The sequence below is a fragment of the Acipenser ruthenus genome, chromosome 13, assembly GCF_902713425.1.
Source record: "Acipenser ruthenus chromosome 13, fAciRut3.2 maternal haplotype, whole genome shotgun sequence".
NCBI classification, from domain to species: domain Eukaryota; kingdom Metazoa; phylum Chordata; class Actinopteri; order Acipenseriformes; family Acipenseridae; genus Acipenser; species Acipenser ruthenus.
The window spans coordinates 14,207,566-14,229,375 of NC_081201.1; the positions used below are offsets into that span (position 1 = coordinate 14,207,566).

Below are 21,810 nucleotides of genomic sequence, written 5' to 3' on the forward strand. Positions count from 1 at the left end.
TCATTAACATTAACAATTTAAGTTCCATAGATACAAAGGACTGGACACAGAGAAAGATCGTGCCTAACATGAATGACAATGATAAACTGGTGGTGGTGAGTCAATTCCATGAAAACAACTGTAAAACAATCTGGAAAAATGTCTCTGCTAGATACCTGACAAATAGACATAAAGATGTATCATGGATAGCAGTGCATAACTGTCTAGCTGTCAGAGAGTTTATGCGTAGGAGAGAGTTAAGTGCGGTGATAAAATGCCCAAGACCAGGTTGTACAAGTGTGGAGTCAGTAGAACATCTGTTAATTGAATGTACTTTTGCAAAACAAGTGTTGCTCACTATGAAAGATCTACTGTTGAAATTTGTACCACAAAATGACATCTGTAGTGTGTTTCTGATGTATGGTCTATTGCAGAACACCGTAGCAGAAGACGACTTTGAGTGTGCCTGGCAAGTAGTGTGCTGTATTAAAGACGCATTGTGGACGGCAAGAAATCTGCTGGTTATGCAAAGAAAGTATATTACAGTGATATCATGCAAAAGATTAATGTGCCTAATAAATGATATATTTAGTATTGCAATCCAGAAAATATGGGGTTATTACAATAGAAAATAAATGGAAATTACCCTGGTAAATACATTTGAATAAACTAATGTACAGAAAAACATAACAGAGAATGAAAAAATGTACAAGACATAATAAACAAGACACGGTAAATAGTATTGTCGTACTTTGTTAATTGTGTTGTACATTATTGTTTTTGTATATATTGTATATTGTATACCTTGAATGTTTTTTTGATAATAAAACACTTAAAAACAAAAAAAATCTGTTCTTATCAGTTTAATATCTGATACGTCCCCCATAGGGGGACCCGTCTATATTAAATTGATTTTTGGAAGCAGGAGATGGAACCGGGGCTTGCTCCGTCCACTCCATGCATCGACCCGGTATTGCAGTACCTCCGGGAACGGTGCACAAGAAAGGTCAAAAAAGAGAGAGAGAGAGAGAGAGAGAGAGAAAAAGAGAGAGCCAGCCTCTCCCTTTTTCTGGGTTGTATTTTTTCCCGCTCTTTTTGTTGTTTTTGTTTGTTTGTTTGTTCCAAATAAGGCAGGCAGGCAGGTCTGCCTAACTGATGGACAGCCTGCTCTGCTCACGCAGCAGGCCAGTGTACCCAGAAGGCCTTGCGCTCGTGGGAGGAGGAGGACGAGCGCAGCGGTAAAGCAGAAACTGAGCTGTTTAGTGGGGCAAGGAGCCCTCGCTTTCAAGGCGGCAGCAGCAAAGCGCCCCTTTGCATTTATGCGTTCAATGCAATTTTTGGCTAGCCCTGCCCCTCGGGGTGGGGCTCGACATGGGTTTAAAAGCAGAACGAGCACAGCAGCGGCGGCCGTGTTAATAATTAGAGCCTGACACCTTTTTCTTTTTCCCATTTTTCCCCTCAGTCCAAGAAGCAAGTACCCCGGCAGCTCCGGCGGGCTGCCGCGCCCGGGGCGTTTGGTCAAAACCATTGTGGGCCTCGCTTCTCGGCCTCTTGGCTCAGATCAGGTGTGTGTGGCATGACCGCAGCTTTTTCTAAAAAAGAGAGAAGAGAGAAGGTGATGGCGACCGGAGACTACATGTCGGCCCCCTTGGCGCGACTTTTGAATACAATTCGTTTCATTGGACAAGAAAAGGATGGAGTACAGTTCAGCATGGGAAGAAGGAACTTTGCCAAGGACATCATCTTTGAATTCCTGGGAGTTACGGCGGCGCAGATCTATTGTTACCGGGATTTTCCTCTAAGAAGCACGTATGAAGTTACCTTCATGGGAGACTATTTATGCCAGGAAGCATGGAACAAGTGCCTGGAATCTAAGGACGTTTCTCCGATCTCCAATTTCAGAGTGGAGCCACTGTTTGCAAGTCGGGCAAGAACCGTAACGGTGTGCATGCAAAACCCTTATGTTAAAGAGCAGGACATTCGGTTATTTCTGAGTAAATACTGTGATGTTTTAGGTGTTGGACAAAAAGAAATGGACTATGACGAAATGTGGAACGGGAATAGAAAATACACTGTCCGTTTTAAGAGAAAGATAGGAGGGTTTGAATGTCCCCCAGCATCTTTTTACATCGGCGGTGTTAAGGGATATTTGTATTATTATGGACAACCGAAAACTTGCAGAAAGTGTGGAGAGCAGGGACATATTGCAGTAATGTGCCCAAATATTTTCTGCAGAAATTGTTTAGAGACGGGACATGAGGCAAGAGAGTGTAAAAAACCAAAATCCTGCAATCTGTGTGATTCCACCGAGCACATGTTCAAGGACTGCCCTGGCCGACATAAAACTTACGCTGAGTCACTTCGAGACATTGAGGTGGTTTTAGAAGAAGTCAGTAGAGACCATGCGCCTACCTGTGCTGATGGAGGCGCTGTTTCTGGAGGTGCTGTGCAGGGGGCTCTTACTGTGGCTGCGGTAGAGGAGCCTCTGGCTTTTGGGTTGGAGCCTCCTGCTGTTGAGGGTCCTGTTGCAGGAGTGACTGGGGCAGGGAAAGAAAAAAGAAAGAAAAAGGAGAAGTCAGTGACTAGTGTTAAGAACCTACCTGAAGCCATGGCAACCGAAGAATCATCTCAGGGTACGGTGATTTTGGATACACCTGTTGGGGGTGGAAAACAGTGGGGTGATACAGAAGAAAGTGGCGAGATGGGCTGGGAAGTGGCGGAAGGGAAAAGAACAAAAAAGAGGAAACTAAACCAGGAGGAGTCGGATGGCGACAACAAAGTCTGCGTGATCGAGACATCCAACAGTTTCGAGAGTTTGGAAAACGAGGAGGTGGGAGAGGAAGAAGTCTCGAGTTTCGAGCCATCTTCAGTAGAGAGTTCCCCGCTGGCGCCGCCATCAGAAGTGGATAGTGAGGAAAACAGTGTGGATTCCCAGCTGAACTATTTGAGCGACTCAATGGTGGAAAATAAAACACAGGAAAATGAACTTTAATGTGTTTTCAGTCAACACGAGGGGGATGAGAGATGCTGGCAAGAGGGTATTGTTCTTTGTTCTTTTCCCTCAAGTCGTTGGACTTTCAGGTTTGTTTTCTGCAGGAATGCCACCTGAAGAATACAGAGGATATTGAACGTTTCAGTAAGGACTGGAAAGATGGTGCTTCAGTTTGGAGCATTGGTAACGTACATTCGGATGGGGTGGGGATATTATTTAAAAAGACCAGGTTTGTCATTGAGGAAACAAAAATGATCATACTAGGCAGGTTAATGTATACTGATGGTAGGCTCAATGACAGAAGACTCCGTCTGGTGAACATGTACGCGCCTACATTAAAATGGACAAGGTTGGACACATTTAAGCACTTACCTGATATTCTATGCACCAATCGCACAGTTTTAATGGGCTGGGATTTTAACACATGTTTAGAGGGCGACTGATTTTTCTGCACAGTATTTAAAAAAGGTATTGGGGGATTATGATTTGGTGGATGTATATAGGAGACACAATAAAAAAGGTGTAGGGCATACTTGGAGAAATTCAAGAGGAGCGTGTAAAAGGTTAGATTATTTCTTTTTATCCAAAAATATCAAGAGTTTGGATTTCTTCATGTATCCCAACTGGTTTTCGGACCATGATACAATTGGGGCTTCATTTGAAATTAAAGGGGTGGATATAGGTAGGGGGTATTGGAAATTGAATATGAAGGGGTTGAAGTGTGATGAATTCAGGCACGAGTTCAAGATCTTCTATAATTCATGGAAAGACATGAAGTGGGCTTTCGGAACCATCGCTGAATGGTGGGAGATGGTAAAAGTTAAAATAAGATGTTTTTGCCAAATATACAGCAAAAGGAAAAAGAAAGAAGAGAGATACTTTGAGAAATTGCAAAAAGACTTAGAGATCATGTATTCTAAAATAAATGAGGGGAAAGAGGTTAGTTTAGAAGCATACAACAACATTAAAAAGGAAATACAAAATAACATCGAAACAAAGGTTAAGTCATTTACATTTTTGGCAAAGGTAACAGAAAAAGAACAAGACGAAAAATGTTCCAAATTCTTTTTTCAAAGTATTAAGTAAAAACAAAGGAAATGTGTAATTTCTAAATTGGAAACAGGGACAGGGAAAATCAATAAAAGAGAGGATATTGTAAAGCATGCTCAGGAGTTTTATCAGGAGCTATTTAACAAAAGAGAGATAGATCATGCAAAAGCAGAGGAATTGTTAAATAATATAAACAAAAAGTTAAATAATGAAGAAAGAACACTTCTGGAAAAAGACATAACCAAAGATGAAATAGAGATGGCATTGAAGTCCTTGAAAGCTGATAAAACTCCTGGATGTGACGGATTACCAAAGGAATTTTATGTTTGTTTTTGGGATATTTTAGGAGACGATCTAACTGAGGTGTATAAAGAGATTTTGGTGAATGGAGTGATGCCGGAAACTATGAGGACAGGGGTAATAAGTCTGATATATAAAAAGGGAGATAAGGATCTACTGGAAAACTGGAGGCCTATCACCCTGTTAAATGTAGATAATAAAATTCTGGGTTAAGTAATGACAAACAGACTGAAAGTAGTAATGCCCAGTCTAGTTAATGAGGACCAGACTTGTGGGGTTATAAATAGGTCCACAACTTATAACTTACAACTAACTAGGGATGTCATCAGCTGGGTAAAAGAAAGAGACTTACCTCTGTGTTTGTTGAGTGTTGACCAGGAGAAGGCCTTTGATAGGGTCAGCCACGAGTTTTTGTTTTCTGTCCTGGAAAGAATGAATTGTGGAACCTTTGCGAATTGGATTAGAACAGTATACAACAAAGCATCTAGTAGGGTGCAAATTAATGGGTTTTTCAGTGAACGGGTAAGGCAAGAAGGTGGGGTGAGGCAAGGGTGTCCAATGTCACTGTTATTGTACGTGTTGTGCATTGAGCCTTTGGCAAATTTAATAAGGAAAGACAAAGATATAGATGGGGTACATATCCCAGGGGGTAAGGGGGAAAAGGGTCAAAATTGCCCAATACGCAGATGACACAACTTTGTTTTTATGTTCAGATTGGGCCATAGGTAGGGCCATCATGTTATTAAAAACTTATGGAGAAGCTGTTGGGTCAAAAATAAATTTAGAGAAATCGTCCATGATGTACTGTGGCAAGTGGGAAGGGAGGACGGACAGCAGGGGAGATATAACTGTGTGCAGGGAAGGGCTAAAAATGTTGGGGGTGCACTTTTTTCAGAAGAATAGGATAAAGAAAAACTGGGAGGAGAAAACTGAGAAAGTTAAAGTAAAATTAAATATGTGGAAATGTAGAAGGTTGACCATCAGTGGGAGAATTCTGGTAATAAAGGCAGACATAGTACCAGCATTAGTTTATTTGGCACGGGTGTTCCCTATTAACGCAAAAAATAAAATAATCCTAACCAGGTTAATATTTTCCTTTTGTATGGGGCAAGAAATATGAAAATGTAAATAGGGAATTGATGTATGGGAAGGTGGCAAAGGGAGGGAGAGACATACCGTGTTTGTCAGTAAAACTGGATTGCTTTTTCCTAAATCAGATATGTAAAACACTGTTGAAGGGAACAGAGCACAAGTCCTTTTATTTTGTTCAGTTATGGTTTGGAGCAGTTTTAAGAGGGATAATACCCTGGGACAACACGGTGCCAAACGCTGAGACAAAACCACAGTACTACATGCATGCAATAACCTTTTTAAAAATGCAAATAAAAGAAATAGAAAGGGGGGTCTTGTTAAACCACAAAAAAATGTACGAAATGATGAGAGAGATGGGAAGGAAGGTACGAAGGCAATCTTAAAATTAGTAAATTGGGAGGGCATACAGCCAAAATGGCTCGGAAATGAGTGTAAAGATTTGGGGTGGCTGTGCGCTTTAGATTGTCAGTAAAAGAAAGGTTGTATAGGCATCAATGTGCGGTAAACGCAGAGTGCCCAAGGTGCAAAAAGGAGGAAACAGCCTTGCACGTGTTTTGGGACTGCATTTTTGCAAAGAAATTTTGGGGAAGGTGCAGTAATCTTATTAAATTGTTTTGTGATATAATTTTGAATGGGAAGATTATTCTATATGGGGAGGAGGTGTTAACTGCCAAAGGAAAAATTTAGAGCAGTATGGTCTATTATTAGTTTGGGGAAGTTGGTGTTATGGGAGAAGAAATTTGTGTATTAAAAAGAAAAATGATAAAACAGAACCGATAGAAGCTTATTTTTTGTTTCTTTGGACGATAAAGAATGTTATCAAAATGGATAAATATATGTATGGGGAAGATTTTAGTGGGGATATTTGGGGAAGGGTAAGGTCTGTTTTGAATTGTTAATTATATGATTGTATTTATTGTTTGAGTAATTTCTAGAATAATAATAAAAAAAAAAAAATCTGTTCTTAATCAGTTTAATATCCGATACGTCCCCCATAGGGGGACCTGTCTATATTAAATTGATTTTTGGAAGCAGAAGATGGAACCGGGGCTTGCTCCGTCCACTCCACGCATCGACCCGGTATTGCAGTACCTCCGGGAACGGTGCACAAGAGAGAGAGAGAGAGTCTCCCTCTCCCTTTTTCTGGGTTGTATTTTTTCCCGCTCTTTGTTTTTTTTGTTTGTTTGTTCCAAATAAGGCAGGCAGGTCTGCCGAACTGATGGACAGCCTGCTCTGCTCACGCAGCAGGCCAGTGTACCCAGAAGGCCTTGCGCTCGTGGGAGGAGGAGGACAAGCGCAGCGGTAAAGCAGAAACTGAGCTGTTTAGTGGGGCAAGGAGCCCTCGCTTTCAAGGAGGCAGCAGCAAAGCGCCCCTTTGCATTTATGCGTTCAATGCAATTTTTGGCTAGCCCTGCCCCTCGGGGTGGGGCTCGACATGGGTTTAAAAGCAGAACGAGCACAGCAGCGGCGGCCGTGTTAATAATTAGAGCCTGGCACCTTTTTTTTCTTTTTCCCCCTCAGTCCACGAAGCGAGTACCCCGGCAGCTCCGGCGGCCGCGCCCGGGGCGTTTGGTCAAAACCATTGTGGGCATCGCTTCTCGGCCTCTTGGCTCAGATCAAGGGTTGCGATAGGTATCGGTGGTTAAGTAATATTAATTGTAGTTTTTTTTTTCTCTTTCAGATATCCCAGAGCTGTTTTCTTTTTGGAGGAAGAGGAGTTGAAGGAAAGGAGAAGCCAGTTTTTTTTCTGGAGGTGAGGTCGGGAGGTCCCTTAGGGGGCGCTCCTGAGGTTAGTGTTTTTGTTTTGTTTAGTTTCTTTCTTTAATTTGTTTTTTTTTTAGGGTTAGTGTAGTATGGTGGGTGCACAGTTTGGGACGAGGAGGGTGAACTGTGTAAGGTTTAGCCTGAAACAGGAGTTCACTAAGGGTGAAGGAAAAGTTCGCTTTTCTAGGATACATTTCAGTAGGCAGGTAATACAGAAGGAGTTTGGAGTTAGTCCTAGAGAGCTGAACATGTTGATTGAGCTTCCAGACAGTAATTCTTAGGAAGTTAGTTTTAAGTTTGAGAGTGGATTAAGAAGGTTGTTAGCGGATTGGGAGGAAAAAAAGAAATTGGAAAAGTAGAATTTTTTATATTGAAGTGCTGAGTAAAATTGATGTGAAAATGATAATTGTGCGTATGTTTAATGAAGGGGTGAGAGCAGAAGATATTAGGACTTGGTTGACAAAGTATTGTTATGTTTTGAGAGCTCCTGTTATGGGGACTGATGGGGATGGGGTAGCGACTGGGACATGGAAAGTATTGTGTAGGTTATGGAGGAATCCTAATGGGTATAATGGTTTGGCTCATATCCCAGCATATATTCGGTTAGGAGGGGATAGAGGATTTGTACACTATTTTGGACAGCCTATGTTGTGTAGAAATTGTGGAAAGGAGGGACATACTGCTATGAATTGTGAGGAGGTAGTGTGTAAGAAATGCAGGAAGGTGGGACATGTGGCAGAGGAGTGCAAAGAGAAGAGAGTGTGCAATTTGTGTGGAGCGGAGGATCATGTGTTTGCCAATTTGTCCCTGTTCTTACGCGAATAAAACAAGGAGAGACAGAGAGGAGGATAAAAGACGACAAGAAGAGTTTGAGGAGCGGGAATTGGAGAAGAACAATCAGGTGGTTGTGAATTTGGATGTGGAGTTGGAGGACAGTGGAGAGGAATTTCAAAATGGAGGTGAGGGTGAGGCACTGAAACAAGATGGTGGAGTGGGTTTGGTGGAGGAGAAGGGTGGAGTAGGATGTGATGGGAAAGAGAAGGGTGTGGTGGGGTGTGTGCAGGATGAGGAGGGGGAGGAGAGTGCTGGGGAAGGAATGAGTGGTGGGGTGGTACTAGAAACTGATTTGGAAGAGGAAAGTGGCCCAGAATCCATTGCAGGAAGGGCTGAGGAAGAGCCTAGTGTGAGTGAGGAAGAACAAATGGAGCAAGAGATGAGGAAAGAAAAGAGAAAAACTGAAGAACCTTATACAGTGGTTGTATCTAGAAATAAAAAGAAGAAGGGTGGTGGGAAAGAGTCTCAGGATGAGGATGAGGAGGGTGTAGAGGGTGGGGGAAGGGAGAAGCAAGGGGTGGTGGTCTCTTCTCCTGGTTCCTCTCCAATTCTCTGCACAAACCAGTATGGAGCATTAGCGGACCGAAGCCTGGGGTCAGACCGTTTCTTAGAGGGCGGGGCTGATGAGAATCTGGTGAGGACAACTGAAATGAAGAAAGGTTTCTAATTTCAATGTGGTATGATGGCTGTCTGGTACTTTATTTATTTCATAGTTATAGCTTTCAGTGTCATTTCTATAAATGTTAGAAGTGTGTATGGTGATGTGCGTAGTGTGGCTGTTTTGGACTATTTGAAAAGTGTGGAGGCTGATATTGTGTGTGTACAAGAGTGTGGTATTCCTTTTAATGTGAACTTGAAAAAATTAGAAGAGAGGTGGGGTTGTGGGGAAACAATGTGGTCAGGATCGAATGAAAACAGGAATGATGGAGTGGGGATTTTGATAAAGAACAGGAATATTAGAGTAAAAGAGGAAGACAGTGTTAGTAGATGGCAGAGCGATTTCAATGAGTTTCTCCTTTTTAGACAAGGAGTTTAATTTATTTAACGTGTATGCGCCTGCAGATAAAAATGAGCAAGGGGAATTGTTAAATGTGTTAAGATCAGAGCTTTTATCTCCTAGATCAATTATTTTAGCAGGGGATTTAATACAGTGTTAAATTGTAGTGACAGAGAGCCGGGAAAGGACTGTAAACTAGACAAAACTTCAAACTTGATAAAAGAAACTTTAAAGGATTTCAGTTTAACAGATGGGTTTAAAGCTGCTAACCCAGCTGATAAAGGGTTTACATGGGCCAGTGCAAATAATAAATTTCGTTCAAGGATTGACTTTATATTCTTTTCTAAGGATCTGAAGTGTGTAAAGTTTAGTTTAGTCCCTGTTTTTTTCTCTGATCATTTGATGTTAAGTTGCAGGTTGGAATTTAAAAGTATGGTTTCAGTGTGGAAAGGGGTATGGAAATTAAATGTTCAATTATTAGAAGATGAAAGAATAAGGAAAGAGTTTTTAAGGAAGTATGAGGGTTGGCAAACTTTAAAGGTTTTCTTTAGCAGTATAGTAGATTGGTGGGAATGGATGAAGGGGAATGTTAAGTCCTTTTTTATACAGGAGGGGAGAAAGAAGGCTGAACGAAGTAGAAGGCTGCAGGCTAAATTACAAAGAGAAATGCAGAGCCTATACAGGTTGGGGAGAGAGGGGTTTGAATGTGCCGAGGAGATTAAAGGAGGTTAAGGATAGCCTGAGGGAAGTTTTTGAGGAGAGAACTAAATTTTAAGAGCAGAGTGGAATATGTGGAGAAGAATGAAAAATGTACTAGATTCTTTTTAAAAAAAGTGTTGGGGAAGGATAAGTGTTTTGAGGGGTTGAAGGATGGGGAGGCGGTTCTAAAAAAAGGAACTGAAGAAGTAAAGAAGGTTGTTGAGACGTTTTATAGTGAATTGTATGAGCAAAAGGGGATAGATGAGGGGGAGGTGAAGAGGATCTTAGAGGGGGTGGAGAGGGTGGTGTGTTTGGAGGATTGTGAAGGATTGGCAGAGACCTGTCGGAGGAGGAGTTGACCGTGGTCATGAAAAGTTTTAAGTTAAATAAAACCCCTGGTAATGATGGGTTACCAATAGAGTCTTATTCGAGTTTTTGGGAGGTGATTAAAAACGATTTGTTTGAAGTTTTAAGGTGTATTGCGAATTCTGATAAAATGCCTTGGTCTTTTAGAGTTGGAATTATTACTCTTCTGTACAAGAAGGGGGCGAGAGAGGAGCTTAAAAACTGGAGGCCTGTGTCTTTGCAGAATGTGGATTATAAATTGTGGGCAAAGGTAATAACATTACGGTTACGGAGTGTCATCGGTTCTGTAAACCATCCCGACCAGGTGTGTGCGGTACCAGGGAGGAAGATTGCAGACAGCCTAATTTTGATGCGGGATACAATCCAGTTTATGAAGGAGCGTATGAATAAGTTATGTATTTTGAACCTGGACCTGGAGAAAGCATATGATAGGATTGCTCATGAATATATGTTCATGGTGTTAGGGAAGATGGGTTTTCCGCGCTCCTTCATCAACTGGATAAAGTGTTTATATGAAGATATTGGAAGTAGGGTGATAATAAACGGTGAATTGACCGAGGTAGTGAGAATCAAAAGTGGAGTGAGGCAGGGCTGTCCACTTTCTCCCTTGCTGTTTATATGTTGCATTGAACCCTTGGGTAATTTGATTAGGGCAGACCGGCTGATGGACGGGGTGCATATCCCTGGTGGCGGGGGATTGCGGAATAAGTGCATGATGTACATGGACGATGTTACTGTGTCCTGCACCGATGAGCTCTCTGTCAGACGGGTCCTACAGCATAAAGAGAGCTTCTGCCAGGCCTCCGGATCCAAGCTAAATGTACAGAAGAGTGAGTGCATGTTGTATGGCAAGTGGGAAGAGCCTCCTCAGGTAGGTCTCTGCTTCAAAAAGGATTTTATTAAGATTCTAGGGGTTAAATTTGATTGCTTGGGGTCGGGAGTAAAGAACTGGGAGGATGTGATGGGAAAGGTGTCACAGAAAATTGGACTGTGAGGAATGAGGGAGCTAACTTTGCAAGGGAGGGTGTTGGTGTTGAAGGCGGTAATTGTTCCTGTGTTATTGTATGCGAGTGTGGTTTTCCCTCCTCCAAGAAATTTACTCTTGTTATTAATAAGAAAAGTGATGTATTTTTTTTGGAGGTCAAAGTGCGAGAGAGCTAAGCGAACGGTCTTGTACAAAGGGAAGGAGTTTGGCGGGACAGGTATGCCTGACCTAAATTTGATTTTATAGCTGAAATTTGTATGTATGCATTTGGATTTGTGTTTATTTAAAAAGAATAAGACCTCTTGTTTTGTCCGCTTTTATCTGGGGGGCATTTTAAGAGGTTAAAGATGTACAAGCCAGTTTTAACACAGCCAGTAGCGTGGGAAGCTCCTTTTTTTTAATAATGGTATTAAAAAGTTTTTAATAAACTATGGAGATTTGTACAATTGAAACAAGCATTTTAAAGGAATATAAAACTGTTTTAAAAATTGTTCTTAGCAGAGCTGAAATATGCCCAGTGAGATGGGTCCCTCATGATGTGGTAAGGAGGCTTTGGAAGGATGTGCCCCACCCGAGTCTACTGAACCCACAAAAAGATCTGGTATGGCAGGTGGCACACGATATTCTGCCGGTAAGGATGACGATGTACCGGAGGTCCCTGGTGAAGTCCCCTAGGTGCCCAAGGTCAGGCTGAGGGGCAGAAGAGTGGGCTTATCATCTGCTGTGGGAAGGTTGTGTGGCAGGAGAGCAGCGAGCTGTTTGGAAAGCACACGAGTCTGAAGGCCCTGAACAGCCATGTCGTGGTGTTCGGGGTGAAGATACAAGAGATAGAGGAGAAGAAATGGATAACTTTGATTTTACTCAGTTGTTTTAAATATGCATTGTGGAAAGCACAATGCTTGTTAGTTTTAAAGGGCAAAGACATGTCAAGAAGTGACACAAAACGACTGGCCCTGTTTTATCTAAAGGGTTATTATTTCCGCGATGTGCGTGCAAAAGGAGCCGAGTATGCCAGGGACCGATGGAAAGTGTGCCTCTGATGCAGGGTTTTGTCGGTTCATTGGCTCTTTTTTTTTAGAGGGTGAGGTGTTTTGTAAAGGGTTCTACTGGGAACAATTGATGTATGTGATTGTAAAAAGAGATTTTGTTAATGAATCTGTAATGTATTGTATTGTGTAGTATGTTTTGTAAATGTGTGTTTAGTGTGTTTTAAGTTAAAACTTTGTTGTTGTGATCTATAATTGTTGAAGAATAAAATAATTTTAAAAAATAAAATAAAAAAAATCTGTTCTCATCAGTTTAATATCTGATACGTCCCCCATAGGGGCACCCGTCTATATTAAATTGATTTTTGGAAGCAGGAGATGGAACCGGGGCTTGCTCCGTCCACTCCACGCATCGACCCGGTATTGCAGTACCTCCGGCAACGGTGCACAAGAAAGGTAAAAAAAGAGTGAGTGAGAGAGAGAGAGAAAGAAAGAAAGAAAGAAAGAAAGAGCCAGCCTCTCCCTTTTTCTGGGTTGTATTTTTCCCGCTCTTTTTGTTATTATTATTTATTTCTTAGCAGACGCCCTTATCCAGGGCGACTTACAATGTTACAAGATATCACATTATACATTATTTCACATTACACAGATATCACATTATTTTACATACAATTACCCATTCATACAGTTGGGTTTTTACTAGAGCAATCTAGGTAAAGTACCTTGCTCAAGGGTACAACAGCAGTGTCCCCCACTGGGGATTGAACCCACAACCCTCCGGTCAAGAGTCCAGAGCCCTAACTACTACTCCACACCACTGCTTTGTTTGTTTGTTTGTTTGTTTGTTTGTTCCAAATAAGGCAGGCAGGCAGGTCTGCCTAATTGATGGACAGCCTGCTCTGGTCACGCAGCAGGCCAATGTACCCAGAAGGCCTTGCGCTCGTGGGAGAAGGAGAAACAGAGCTGTTTAGTGGGGCAAGGAGCCCTTGCTTTCAAGGCGGCAGCAGCAAAGCGCCCCTTTGCTGGGACCGAACGGCACTTGCGTTTTGGGAAGCGTTCCCTGTTTTGTTTTGTTTGGCTTTGCCGCTGGGTAGAGGAGAAGGCCTTTGGGCCGGCCGGAAGGGCTGGGCTGCCAGTAAAGCCACACTCTGGCTTCTCTTGAGTTTGAAAAAATCTTTCGAGTTTGGGAGCGATTGGAGTGTTGGGAGGGAGCGCAGGTGGTGTGCGTAATTTATTAATAATAATATTTATTTGACAGATTTTTTTGGAGAGGCGTGTTCGTGAAAGGGAGTGGATTGGTGGTGTTTCTCAGAGGGGTAAGGCCCCCTAGGGGGCGCTGGTGTTTTTTCTTTTATTTGTGTAATTTTTTTCTGTGTAGTGTGTTGTAGTTGTTTTTTTGTTGAAGATGTCTAGGTTTAGTGTGCGTCGTCATTGTTGTGTGAGGGTTAGTTTGAAGAGGCATTTGACTGTTGGTGAGGATAGAATAGATATGAGTAGGTTAGAGATGAGTAGGTTGTTTTTGCAGAAGGCTTTGGGGTTTAAGGTGGATGAAATTAATTGTATAATTGCACTGGGTAATGGTAGTTCGTGGGATGTTAGTTTTAGGTCTGAGGATGTGTTTCGGAGTTTCTTTGTGAGGGTGGAGAATCAGAAGGACTCCGAAAGTGTGTGTAAGTTTAATAGAGAGTTTAGTAGATAATAGTGTTAGAATGGTGGTGGTGAAAATGTTTAATGAGACGGTTTCAGGGGGGGTGATATTCACACATGGGTGGCACAGTATTGTGAGGTAAAAAGGAGTCCGGTGAAGGTGACAGGTGCGGATGGGATTTGGAATGGAGCTTGGCGGGTTTTGGTGAAACTCAGACCGAGTGAGAGGGGATATGATGGCTACCAACATATCCCCTCAGATATAGCACTTGGTGGGAATAGGGGGTTTGTGTATTATCAGGGTCAACCAAAACTGTGCAGAGATTGTGGCAAATTGGGACACCTGGCAGAGGCCTGCACAGAGGTTCGGTGTAAAAACTGTAATCAGGAGGGACATCTCACTTCAGTGCAGAGAAAAGAAAAATTGCAATTTGTGTGGAAAGGATGATCATGTTTTTAGGGATTGTCCTGAAATCATTTGCAAACAGATTAAGAAAAGACAAAACTGCAAACAAAATGGAGGCCCAGGTGGATGGGAAAGATGATGTGGCAGTAACTTCAGTGGTGGGAGAGGAGAAGGGAGTGAGTGGTGATGTGGCAGTAATTCCAGAGGTGGGGGAGGGGAGTGGAGTGAGTGGTGATGTGGCAGTAGTTCCTGTGGTGGGGGAGGTGCAGGTAAAAGAAGGGGGAGAGTGAACCCTGGTGGTAGGGAAGAGAGGGAGGTGGTAGATTTAAGGGAGGATTTATTGGTGTCACCTTCCTCAAGCACAAATGTGTGTGATCTTTGTGATATTAGTGAGGAGGAAGAGGAGGAGGGAGAAATAGTAGAGGAAACTGAGGGGAGTGAGATGGAGGTGACTCAAAATTTAAGAAAGGAGAAAAGGAAAATGGTGGAGGGGAAAAAGGGAGAAAAACAAAGAGTGGCAATTGCGGATTATCCACAGGACCCGGGCGTGGGGGAGCATTGCTTTTCTCCTCAGATCTCTGAAAGTGGCGAGAGCTATGTGCCAGCAACCATAGAGGGAGAGGAAAGGAGTTTTTTGATAGACGATGCGGTAACACAATTGGCAGAGGTGACACAAATGAGAGGTAAAGCTATGGTTAAAGTTAAAGGGAAAAGGGAAAAAACTAAAAAATAGTAATGATGGCTGGGTTAATAAGGTGTATAATCGTTGTGGCCGTAATGGTGTTGTCAATTTATCAAGTTAGAAAAGAAATGGGTGTATGGGAAGTCTTGCTGGTCTGGTATGAATGAGAATAGGAATGGTGGTGTGGGGATACTTTTTAAAAATAAGAATATCGTTTTTAAAGGGAAAGAGGTTTTGGTGGACGGCAGAGCAATGCTGGTCCGGATTTTATATATAAATAAAGAAATAAACTTGATAAATGTGTACGCCTCACCTGATAAGAACGAAAGGTTTGAGATGTTTGAGAGGATTGGTATTGCTCTGCTTTCCACCAAATCAGTGGTGTTGGGAGGGGATTTTAATACAACTTTAGCAGCACAGGATAAGGGTGGTGTGAGTGGGGAGGTGAAGCTGGACAAAACATCGATTTTATTAAAAGGCTTTTTAAAGGATTTTAATTTGATTGATGCTTTTAAAAGTTTGCACCCGGGTGAAAGTGGGCACACTTGGTTTAACGCACAGGAGGACAGAAAATCATGTATTGGTTTTATGTTTCTATCCAAAGATTTTAAATGTAGTCAATTCATTTTAGACCCAGTGTTTTATTCCGACCATGTTTTATTGTGTGCCAGGCTTGATTGTGGAGTGCCTGTGACTGTTGGAAGGGGTGTATGGAAGTTGAATGTGAAGCTGCTAGAGGATGAGAGAGTGTGTGAAAGGTTCAGACAGTGTTATAACGAATGGAGCACGTTGAAAGAGATGTGCGAGTCTGTGTCGGAATGGTGGGAGGTGATGAAAGTGAAGAGTAGGGAATTTTTTATTAAAGTGGGGAGGGAAAAGGTTTTAAAAGGAGAAAAAAGGTATGCAGGGTTACAATACAGGCTGCAAAGGTTGTACACCTTTTTGCGAGCTGGTTTTGAGGTAGGGGGAGAGATTCGGACGGTCAAACAAAAAATGAAAGAGATCTCTGAGGAGAAAAGCAAAACAATTATTTATCTCAGTAGGGTCGAGCATGTGGAGCACAATGAAGTGTGTTCTAGGTTCTTTTTTAAAAAGGTGGTGGAAAACAACAAGGTAATGGTGTTTTAAAAGAATCCAAAGAGGAAATGAATCTAAATTGCTGAGGAATTTTATAAGGAACTTTATGAGAAATTAGTTGATGAGAATAAATTTAAAAGGTTTTATTGAAAGGTGTGAGCAAGATTATATCGGAGGAAGAGAAGGAGTGCATGGGTGAAGAAATAAAGATGGAGGAATTAGAAGGAACAATAAAAGATTTTAAAACAAATAAGACTCCAGGAAATTATGGATTGCCGGTTGAATTTTATTAGAAATTTTGGGATATTATAAAAATGGACATTTTAGAACTTTAGAGATTTTTTTTAAAAAAGGAAAGATGCCATTGTCCCTCAGGCAGGGGGTTATTACACTTTTATTTAAAAAAGAAGATAGGAAGGATTTGAAAAACTGGAGACCCATAAACCTTTTAAACACAGATTATAAATTATTTGCTAAGATTGTAATGGTTAGGATCGGGGGGGGGGGGGGGGTCATTGGTTCAGTGATCCACCCTGATCAAGTGTGCGCAGTGCCAGGGAGGAGGATAGCGGACAGTCTTATGTTGATTAGAGATTCCATCCAGTTTGCACTGGAGAAGAAGAATAAATTGTGTATTTTGAATTTGGATTTAGAGAAAGCGTACGACAGGATTGCGCACAAATACATGTTGGCTGTACTGGCGCAGATGGGTTTTCCTAAAAATGTAATTAATTGGATCCAAATTTTGTATAGGGAAATTGGCAGTAGGATTTTGATTAATGGTGATCTGAGTCAGTGCAGGTTTTAAGTGGAGTAAGACAAGGCTGTCCGCTCTCGCCCCTGCTTTTTATTTGTTGTATGGAGCCCCTGGCAAACCTTTTAAGAAATGACACACTTTTAACCGGCATGTTTTTACCAGGCAGCGGTGGGGAGCAGAGTAAGTGTTTGCTGTATATGGATGACGTGACTATTGTGTGTTGATGATTTTTCTATTTACAGGGCTATGGATCATACTAAAGTGTTTTGTGGTGCGTCTGGATCCAGATTGAATGTGAACAAGAGTGAGTGTATGCTGTATGGTGAGTGGGTGCCTGCTCCCCAGGTTGACCTGAATTTTAAAACATGATTTTATCAAAATTTTAGGTTTAAAATTCGATAGAAAAGGGTCTGCTTTTAAGAATTGGGAGGATGTGGGTGGGAGAGTAACACAGAAGCTGGGGTATTGGAGCTTGAGGGAACTAACAATGGAAGGGAAAGTTTTAATTGTCCGTTCGGTGATTTTACCCATGCTTTTATATATTGCTGTTGTGTTTCCACCACCAAGGAGTGTTTTTTAAGGATTTTAATCATGAAAACAATGCATTTTTTTCTGGAAAACAAAGTGTGAACGAGTCAAAAGGACGGTACTGTACAAAGACAAGCCTTACTGGGGTAAGAATTTTCCTGATTTTAACTTGATTTTATGGTTAAAGTACACTGCAGTTCATGTAGAGGCATGTTTGTTTGGTTTTACTAAAGCTTCCTTTTTTACACGCTTTTATCTTGGGTGGGGTTTAAGAGTTTTAAAGCTTTTTAAACCTGCCTTGGGAGTGCCTACAGCGTGGAATGTGCCTTATTACATGTCTATTAAAGTTTTTAAAAGCAAATGACTTGGCAACCATAGAACCGGAAATGTGGAAAGATTTTAAAAAAAGTAACTGGTTTTGTTCACCATAGAACCCAGATGTGTCCGGTGGGGCAGTACCCTCAAGCTGTGGTGGAGAGGATTTGGAAAGATGTGGCTCATCCTAGACTTCTGAATCACCATAAAGATATGGCGTGGCAGATGGTGCACGATGTCCTTCCTGTTCGATCGGTAATGTACAAGCGGTCCCTGGCAAAGACCCCTAGATGCCCGATGGAGGGTTGTGGGGCAGAAGAAACCATCAGGCATCGGTTTTGGGAGTGTCGTTCCTCCAAGAAGATCTGGAGAGAGGCAAGAGCGTGGTTAAGCCAGCTCCTGGGCGGCGGCTCCCTGGACTATGAAATGATTGCCTATGGCATACACCCGGTGGCTATGAACAGAAAAGAATGGATTGTTTTATGGACTTTTTTAAATTGCATAAAAGATGCAATATGGAAAGCTAGGAACCGGTGTGTCCTCAAGAGGGAGCTGCTGTCCAGTGCCGATACAATCCGGCTTGCCTTACACCTGATGAAGGACTACTACGCCAGGGATTCACTTGAAGAAGGTGTACATTGTGCCCGTCATCGATGGAGGGTGTTCCAGGGTTATGGTGGTTCATGAGTCCTATATCTAGGGGATGAAGTGTTTTTGTAGAGGTGTTCTGTGGTGAACAAATGTAATAGCTTTTGATTTGTTTTGTTTTTTACTGGGTTTTTTTGTAACTTTAAATTGTTTTGATTGTATTTTATGGTATTTTTGAATTGTATTTTATTGTACTGTCTGAATTGATTTAAGTGTATTGTATTAATTGAATTGATTTTAAAGAACTGCAGTGGAATGAAAGTCTTTATACAGGTATTTTTTTTTTATTCACTTGATATGTATTTAATGTATTTATTGATATTTTATTGCATATAATGAATTGAAAATATTGATTTTATGCATAGTTCATGTATTGAGTGTATTTATTGAAATTGATATATATGTATCACTTTGTTCTTTATTTTATGTTTTGAAATTTGTTTTTGTTAATTTGTTTGTATTTGTCTTTTCCTGATGGAAAAATAAAATTGAAAAAAAAAAAATCTGTTCTTATCAGTTTAATATCTGATACGTCCCCCATAGGGGGACCCGTCTATTAAATTGATTTTTGGAAGCAGGAGATGGAACCGGGGCTTGCTCCGTCCACTCCACGCATCGACCCGGTATTGCAGTACCTCCGGGAATGGTGCACAAGAAAGGTAAAAAAAGAGAGAGAGCCAGCCTCTCCCTCTCCCTTTTTCTGGGTTGTATTTTTTCCCGCTCTTTTTGTTGTTGTTGGTTGTTTGTTTGTTTGTTTGTTTGTTCCAAATAAGGCAGGCAGGCAGGTAGGTCTGCCTAACTGATGGACAGCCTGCTCTGCTCACGCAGCAGGCCAGTGTACCCAGAAGGCCTTGCGCTCGTGGGGGGGAGGAGGACGAGCGAAGCGGTAAAGCAGAAACGGAGCTGTTTAGTGGGGCAAGGAGCCCTCGCTTTCAAGGCGGCAGCAGCAAAGCGCCCCTTTGCCGGGACCGAACGGCACTTGTGTTTTGGGAAGAGTTCCCTGTTTTGTTTGGTTTTGTTTGGCCTTGCCACCGGGTAGAGGAGAAGGCCTTTGGGCCGGCCGGAAGGGCTGGGCTACCAGTAAAACCCCACTCTGGCTTCTCTTCAGTTCGAATAAATCTTTCTAAGACTAAGGCTTAGAGGGTAGTGGCATTGCCCGCTCCCTCCGAGGGTCTGTGAGAGGTTTGTTCGGGTGAGGAGGAACAGAATTTTTTTTATTTTTGACTGGCTTTCGTCAGCTCGGCAACTTTTTGGAAGACTAATGCTCAGTCTGGTTTTGGCTTGCCCAATCCAGGCCGAGGGTCTTTCAAGATTTTGTTGACTGTTGAGAGCAGTTTTTTTCTTTTTCAGGCGGTTCCTGTTTTTTTCTTTTTCAGGCGGTTCCGGCTTTTCCAGACGTTCCTGGAGTTAGAGAGAAGGAGGACCTACCATCCAGACGACCTTTGAGGACCCTTTGATGACCTAGACGACCTCATCCCCAGCCCTTGATTGTAATCGAGATCCAGACCGAGAGAGCAGCAGGCGCCCAGCAGAGGGCGCCATCTGGGAGGTGCAGAGGGCGGCCCCGGACCCCGAGGAGGCGTCACAGCCACGATTCTTCCTACGTGGTCTCGGTGCCAAGCAGCGCCCCCTACTCCGCCAGGGAAGGACACCGTTCACCTGGGGAGGGGGTCCCTCTTGCGAGGCGACCATCTCCTCAGGGACTAAAGTAATTGTTCCTTCAACTGCCCAGATTTGCTGCTTACGTTGTCTCTTTTCTGTAGAGAGAGACAACCCGGACGTCCAGAGGCTTCTCCCACCCCAATCGGAGGAGCCAGCTGAAGGATGGCGTTCCGGCCAACCCAGGAGACCAGGAGGCACAATGCGGTGCGCTTCACAAGGACCCAGCAAGAGGAAACGGAACCAGGACTGACGAGACTGGAGTTCAGCCGGACCATTCTTCAGAGGGGTATGGGTTTTTCCCCTTCTGACTTGAATTGTTTGGTGAAATTGCCAGGGCTTAAGGAAGTGTTTGAGGTCAGTTTTAGGAACCCCCAAAAGTTACAAGAAATGTGGTCCTTTTGGGGGGAGAATAAATATCTCGCTCCATACAAAGAATTTTGTGTGGATGCACTGACAGACAGAGAAATGAAAGTTGTTACTGTCCAATTTTTCAATGAGGCTGTTAGCGACTATGATATTACAACATGGCTTAACCGCTATGGGAGGGTGTCATCAGAAGGGAGGAAAATTACAGACGAAGATGGGGTTTGGACAGGAGCCAGAAAGTGGCTGGTACGCCTCAATGTTGATCCATCGGGCATTGGAGGCGTCCGCCACATTCCAAACTCCATAGTGTTAGGGCCCAACAGAGGGCTGGTATTCTATAATGGGATGCCAAAACTCTGCAGGAAATGTGGGGAATTAGGACACCTGGCGGCCGCGTGTACTGTAGTCAAGTGCAGGAACTGCGGCGCCCCCTACGAGACCAGCCACTGCAGAGAAGAGAGGCAGTGCAATTTGTGTGGAAAGAAGGGGCACCTGTTTAAGGACTGCCCCTCTTCCTATGCCAACATGGCCAGAGCCAGCAAGGCAAATACCAACAAGCCTAGGCCTGAGCAGGAAGAGGGAGCAAGTAACAAAGATCAGTCCACATCACCACCAACAGCATCCAAGACCCAGACTCCAGCACCACCATCATCACCAGCACCCCCCTCACCCCCCCGCCCCCGAGACATGTCCCGTTTTACGAGGACCCCTTCCAACAGCCCAGAGAGAAAGTACAACAGCTACTCCACTAGCTCCTCCAGTAGCTCCTCTGATAAAGAACACAAGGCAGGGAGGGAGCCTGGACCCAGCAGCGCCCCCCCCCCCTGAGTAGGGCCCTCTCAGCGCCAGCACTCCCCCTCGGCTCTCGTTATGACGCCATAAGGATTGAGTCCGTGGGGGAGGAAAGCGAAAGCGACAGTGAAAGTGAGAGTGAGAAGGAGGGGAAGGGAGTGAAGAACCAGCCGAGGGTGGGGAAAAGAAAGGGTAGAGACGAGGGTGGGAAAAGAAAGAGGATCAAGATCAAAGACAGCAAGTTGCAGGTGGCCCCCATAGATCCCAAACCAGCTAATGTCCACACAAAGTCCCCAGTCTTGCCCTCGCAGGCAGAGACGGAGGCGAGTGGGATGGCTACACTGCCGCCTAGTGGGCAGGTAGCAGCCAGCCAGGGCATCCCCAGCCAGCCCCCAGTCGTTGACACAAACCCTAGCACACCTCGCAGAAGAGGTGTTCACTAATGCACCGAGGGAGAGGTCGGGGTCAACACCTTCCCTGACCAGCAGTACCTCGGTAGCAATGACCCTCTTCAAGCGAAGGGCCTCCCTTCAAAGCATCCTTGACCCCCTCCCTTGTATGGGCAAAACCAGGGGCCCCCTAGAGGTCCTCCTGGATACAGCACTGGAGGACATGGGAATACCCCTGGACGCGGTAAGCCAGAAGTCTGCTAACAGCTCCAATTCAACAGACGGTAACAGCCAAAGAAGGCTGTCTGTCATAACCCCCCCCCCAGGTCAAAGCTGACCCACACGTTCCGAGGGGCCCTGAGCAAGTTCCACCAGACTTACCTTGTGGGGAGTTGAATAGCCCAAACAACTCCACGTACTGTGCATACAAAGACGGTGCCTTCTTGGACGAGGCAGCAGTGAGTACCTTCTCAGGGGTGATGGGAGTTGCAAATAAG

At 43.4% G+C, this 21,810-nt stretch overlaps 3 non-coding genes and 1 pseudogene across 3 annotated transcripts; all 4 read left to right on the forward strand.

Annotated features, from left to right (window-relative positions):
- The first annotated feature begins 788 nt into the window (after positions 1–788).
- Positions 789–983, forward strand: LOC131697093 (U2 spliceosomal RNA). Its single transcript, XR_009306974.1, has one exon. It is a non-coding gene; the product is annotated as a U2 spliceosomal RNA (small nuclear RNA).
- Positions 984–6,319: 5,336 nt separating this feature from the next.
- Positions 6,320–6,527, forward strand: LOC131697144 (U2 spliceosomal RNA; annotated as a pseudogene).
- A 5,787-nt stretch (positions 6,528–12,314) lies between these two features.
- On the forward strand, positions 12,315–12,498 carry LOC117418677 (U2 spliceosomal RNA). Its single transcript, XR_004663280.2, has one exon. It is a non-coding gene; the product is annotated as a U2 spliceosomal RNA (small nuclear RNA).
- A 6,067-nt stretch (positions 12,499–18,565) lies between these two features.
- On the forward strand, positions 18,566–18,761 carry LOC117418673 (U2 spliceosomal RNA). Its single transcript, XR_004546857.3, has one exon. It is a non-coding gene; the product is annotated as a U2 spliceosomal RNA (small nuclear RNA).
- Positions 18,762–21,810: the final 3,049 nt, after the last annotated feature.